A 6,000-nucleotide genomic window follows, 5' to 3' on the forward strand; every position below is an offset into this window, starting at 1 on the left:
AAAAAAAAAAAAAGTCTTAATTTAACCAGCATTATTACCCTCTGCTTGTACCAGCTGAATGGCAGAACTAAACTCCTATAAATTCCTATCCTATTTCTAACTGATGGGATATAGGCACCACAATTTCCCTTCATTGTTGAAGCCAAGAAGTTCCATAACAGAACTTCAGAGGTAAAGAGCTGGGGAAACTGTTAGTTTTAAGGTCACACTGTTGCCCTGTGAATGACTAATCAGAGGAAGCCAAAAAACAGCCAACCAATTTCAGTTTATGTCTTTAATTGTGATGTAAGTGTGAAGTATCTACATATGGGTAATCATGGTTGAGTTAGGTAGTTTGCAAACATGACTTTTGCTGGAGGAACTTTTAATCATGTCTGATTAATTTTTGGCCCCAATAATTAATTTTCTTACAGTCAAACCCAATGCACTTGAAAAATAATATAATTAATACTGTGTGAAGGATTTTTTCCATGTTAAAAAAAGCAAATCACTAGTTTGCTTAGTTCTGGCATTCATAAAGTACTGCGCCTTCTGTTCTATTGACATGTTTGGAAAAAAGAATTGAACATATGTACCACCCCCCTCTTTCTAAAGTCTCCACAGTTCTTTAGCAATTGCTAACCGTAGGTTTTTAATAGCAAAAGACAAGATTGTCAGTTTTTGGTGCAAAACTCTACTCTTTTTGGTTGACTTGGAAAAGCTCTTGTTTATATTGGGAATTGTGACAGCTATCTTTTACTTTGTTAAATTAGAGATTATTTAGCAAAAATATAGTTTCACCCCAGTAAAATAAACTTCCACGTGAGGGTTGTGTTCATTCAGGGTATTTTTTGAGAGTGGAAGTACACTTCCTGCATTTGTCACAGATAATATCAGAAATTTTGTTGTTTTGATTAAAGTGTTGCCATCTACTTATAAGTTAAAAATGCTGAGAAGGTTTTTTTTGGAAACAGTTTATGAAGCCAGGACACTTTTAAGTTTGACTCAAATATAAAAAGCCACAGTATTCTTGCCATGGTTTTGTACTTAGATGTCTCTCATTATGGGATTCAGAATGTAACAGTTATAGTACTGTATGAAAACACTTAATACACAGTTCTACAGTTACAGTATTGCATGAAAATACAGTATGGTGTGAAATTATTTGTCCAAAACTGTACTCTACTCTCAGTATCTCCATAATGCCCAGTATGTAGTAGGCACCTGTAATTGTGAAGCAGCCTCGTCTGGGGTAAATACCAAGGTTCTTGGTTTCACAGCCAAGGAAATGGAGGTCGCAGACACACAGTTTGGAGCGGTTTAATAGGCAAAAGGAAAGAACAGCTCTCTGTTACAACAGAGAGGGGTCCCGAGCAGGTTGCCAAGTTGTAGTAAAAATGTCAGGGTTTTTATAAATGGGCTAGTGAGGAGGAAGCTCGTGAGGAGGGGATGTCTTATTCTCCTAGGGCCGGAGGACGCTTTAGTTGGGACCAGGTGTGCTATCTGTGCAGAGCAGAGCTTTTTATCAGCTCTTATCCCAGTCCCTGACCATGTAGGCTCTTAGACTCTTAGTCTGTGTTTCTTTGTCCTGCTTATCTGGAAGGGAGAGTTTCTGTGTCTGTTCCCATACATCTTGCAGCTGCAGGCATCCCCCCTAGTCTGCTTTTAGCTTCCTTATCTTAGTGCCCCTAAAGGGAAAGGAATGTGCTTATTAAGGGCCACTGTTTTACTGGGGTTAACTGCATGAGGTTAAAAAGGGAGCTATTTTTGAGCTGCTGTTTGTTAAAAGGAAAGTTTTCTGCCGGGGACTCGCTTTACCCTGTTTACCTAAATTATTTTTGCCTTCTATGACAATTGTGTGCTCAGTAAATACATAAGGAATAATGAACTTAATAACGTTTTTTTCCTCCATTCTCAAAATGATACTTAAAAATGAACAAAGAAACTGAGTAGTAACCAGTGCAAAACTAGCAAAAGGATGAAATACACAAGAAAATGAGAGAATTTAAGAGGAGTAGCAAAACAGCAGTGCTGAAGTTACGGGTTTATTTTGAAGTTTAAAATAGAAGTAAACAAGTAAACACGCTGATAGTGGTTAGGCTTTCTGTCCCCACCGCATAAATCTCATCTTGAATTAAAATCTCCACATGTTAAGGGAGAGACCAGATGAAAGTAATTGGATCATGGCGGTTGTTTCCCCCATGCTGTTCTCGTGATTGTGAATTCTCATGAGATCTAATGGTTTTATAAGTATTTGGTAGTTCCTCCTGCATTCATTCTTCCTGCTGCCCTGTGAAGAGGTGCCTTCCGCCATGATTGTGAGTTTCTGGAGGCTTCCCCAGCCATGCGGAACTGTGAGTCAATCCTCTTTTTATTATAAATTACCCCGTCTCAGGCAGTTCTTTATAGCAGTGTGGGGACAGACTAATACCCACTGGGTTAGCTGGGGTAGGTAAACAGCAGCCAGCTGGTGGGTGTCCCTTGATGGAGGCTTTGCAGGCTGCAGCAGAAGGGACCCTTCCGATAAACCTCCAGTCAGGAAAGGAAAAGGCCCAAATAAACAGTATTTAGATTTTTTTTTAAAGGACATAACTACCAATAGAGATTTAAAATAATCATAAGAGTACCATTAACTTTATGATAAAAATTTTGTAAGTGGAGAAGAAATGGATATATTTCTAGGAAAACAGTATAAGATCCATGTAAGATTTTGACAATTTAAATCAACCACTAAGGAAATGAAATCAGTAATCACAAGTCCACCTCGCCAAAAGGCAATTTTTGAAAGATGAATGTTACCAAAACATCAAGAAACTGATAATTCCTATCTTACAGAAACTTTGAAATGAGAGAAAGCTACCCAACCCATTTCAAAAAGTTAGTAAAATCTCAAAACTACACTTGAGCAAAGACTATGAAATATTAATAGACCAATCTTGTTTATGAACATAGATGGAAAAATTGCCAATGAAATATTGGCACATTGAATGTAGCAGTGCATAAAAATATTGTATTGAGCAAAAGGAGAATCCCAGGAACAGGAGGATGCTTTAATGTCTAAAAATCTATGTAATTTACCTCTCTACAGATTAGAGGAGGAAAAACATGAACACATCAACAGAGACAGGAAATTCAGGTTTTTTGCGGGGGATGGTTGTAATTAAAAGTGCTTAACTCACTTATATAAGCCATTATATCCAGTTACAATAAATCTTGTATAGTGGCAGATGTAAGACAGATATACTGGAATTATCTATGGGGTTGGATCCATGGGCCTGCCATGGAAAATTTGTTGAGTTATATGTCCAAGGGTCACCATTTGCAAGGTGTTAACAAAAAGTTACCTGCCTATGGATTCCCCTTTCTAACTCTGGCCTATTATTTTGGAACATGGAGGAAACAAACATCTGATGTTTCTGTGTTTGGGTAAACATTATTAGGCTTATAAAAGGGCCTAGGGTTTTTTTGTTTGGTAAACTGTTGCCTTTCCTGCTTTGGTATGACAAATCTTCCTTTGGAGAAGAAGATCCCTTTCATCTTAAAACCAACTCTCAGTGACAAACAAAAGCAACAAATAGAAACAACCACCAATTAAGAACCATCAGGTGATGCCTCATTTGCTGTGGTGCACAGCTGAACTTGATTGTTGCTCTTGGATCAGGGCTGGCTTAATAAGGACTCGCTTAACCAATGGAAAGTAAGGTTAAATCTTTGTAAGCAATGCTTCTGATGCGAATCACCTGGACATCTTGAGAAAATGTGGATTCTGGTTCAGCAGGTCTGGAGTGGGGCCTGAGATTCTGCATTTCTAACAAGTTTCCTGGTGGTATTAATGCTGCTGGTCTGTGAGCCACACTTTGAGTAGCGAAGGACTAAAGGTTGTGAGATAAACTGCTTTTAGCAGCCCGAAGGGCCAACTGGAAAGTTGAGACCAGTTGCAGAGCAAATAGAGAGACAGATCTGCTAATCTGGTTCTTAGAGTACTTAAGAAGGATCTATTCCTGATGTCCAGGGTACTTGGTGGATGTGTCCATGACCTCGAAATCGAAAACCCATTAATCTTTGTGAAATCTGAATTTTAAGTATCTTACCCAGTGAGCATATAACTAGTGGAAATCCTGAAAATTGGCTAATGCAAGGAAGTGATATCCATGTGTAATGCTTATCTTTGTATTCATTTCATGGGGAAGGTCATGGAAGACGACAGTAAACTTCAGTGGTTAATGAGAGCTTCACTAACGTTGTCTGTTCCAGGCAATAAGTGAAGTCTCTGGCAGTGGGAAGCATGGACCCAAGACCGAAAGCTCTGGCACTTTACAGCAGTGGTAGCGGATAGATAGGACTTACTGTGGCCCCTTAGAGCAAGGTTCAAGTGATTTTCTCTGGTGAATGTCAATGTGGATCTAGTCTCTAGGGTTAGATCCAGGCAGGTAACATCAAAGTCAGTTGGTAAGATCTCTTATGCCTATGAATGGAAGGCCTTGATAAAACTTCATTATTAATGTTTTGCATTAATTTAGCAGATGACTATAGTCATTTCACATAATCTAATACATGAATGTCCTGTATGGGTGTCTGCTGAGGATTTAGCGAAGGAGACTCCACTTACAATTTGGTAAGGTGGATGCTCCTGACACTACTGATGGGCAAGGATGTTAACATATCTAAAAAAGTTCTGAGATTTGGATTGTGATGTGTTAAATTTCTAGACCAATTTGAGGATAATTTAACAATAGTGAGCTTTTCAACTTATGAACATGGTATATATCTTTTTTTGCGGAGGTGGGGACAGAGTCTTCCTCTGTCGCCCAGGCTGGAGTTCAGTAGCGTGATCTTGGCTTACTGCAACCTCCACCTCCGAGTTCAAGCAATTCTCCTGCCTCAGCCTCCCCTAGCAGCTGGGATTACAGGTGAGCGCCATCACGTCTGACTAATTTTTGTATTTTTAGTAGAGACAAGGTGTCGCCACCTCAAGTGATCCACCTGCCTTGGCCTCCCAAAGCGCTGGGATTTACAGGCGTGAGTCATGGTACCTGGCCAAACATAGTGTATATCTTCGTTTACATAGGTTGCCTTTGATTTCTTTCGTTGGTGTTTTGTAGTTTTCAGCTTACAGATCCCGCACATATTTTGTTAGACTTAAACCTAAGTATTTCCTTTTTTTTTTTTTTCTGATAACTTACAATTTTTTTAAAAAACGTGTTTCCTTTCCAATGTTCATTGCTAATACATTTCACCATTTGAATCTCCAGTTCAGAAAAATCATGGCCTTTGGAGTTTTACTAAATAACATAGTTCCACCTTATTCCCTTGGTCTTTGATGTGGTGTCCATAATTGAGGAAGTGGCAGTATGTCCAATGGAACATCAGGCTGCCATTAACTTAACTTTGCCCTCTTGTCTAGCCCTTTCCATTTAGACTACTTGGAAGGGTCAGCAGTAAAATTTCACTGGCCCAGTCCAGGGCTGCTTGAGTGTTACTGTTTTGTGCCACAATATGATGTGGCCAGACTACTTTTCTAATTTTGAGATTATTTTGGAGCTTTATATTGTGTATGTTCTTATCCAAGTATCATTAGGGGTATTGCTGTCTGCCCTTTTCTTTCTTATTTTCCAAATGGCAGGCAGTAAATGGCTTATTAAGCAATTATAAGGTTCAAGATCTCAGCCCCAAAGATATGTTTGTAGATGACAGGCTTAACATTCCTGAGGCTCTCAGAGAAAACTTCTCCCTCTATAGACTCTCCATTTTAAGAAGGAGGCACAGGGCTTGGTTGGCCCATTTAGTTAGTGACACACCTATATTACTCTCCTTGGCATCTTACCCCAGCCCATCCATTGGGTTGTGTCAGCCTTTTATTTCTAAGTGAGAATACAGTCAACAGGAGGCACAAGAGATAGAACCAAATGCCATAATGCCTCCTTCTGTTCCACTGTGAACAGTCAAGGACACTGGAGGCCTCTGGGTAGGACACGTATGCGTTCAGGATCCTCTGAGCTTAAAGATGTGTGAGTGGAACTA

The sequence above is a fragment of the Theropithecus gelada genome, chromosome 12, assembly GCF_003255815.1.
Source record: "Theropithecus gelada isolate Dixy chromosome 12, Tgel_1.0, whole genome shotgun sequence".
In the NCBI taxonomy this organism is placed as follows: Eukaryota; Metazoa; Chordata; class Mammalia; order Primates; family Cercopithecidae; genus Theropithecus; species Theropithecus gelada.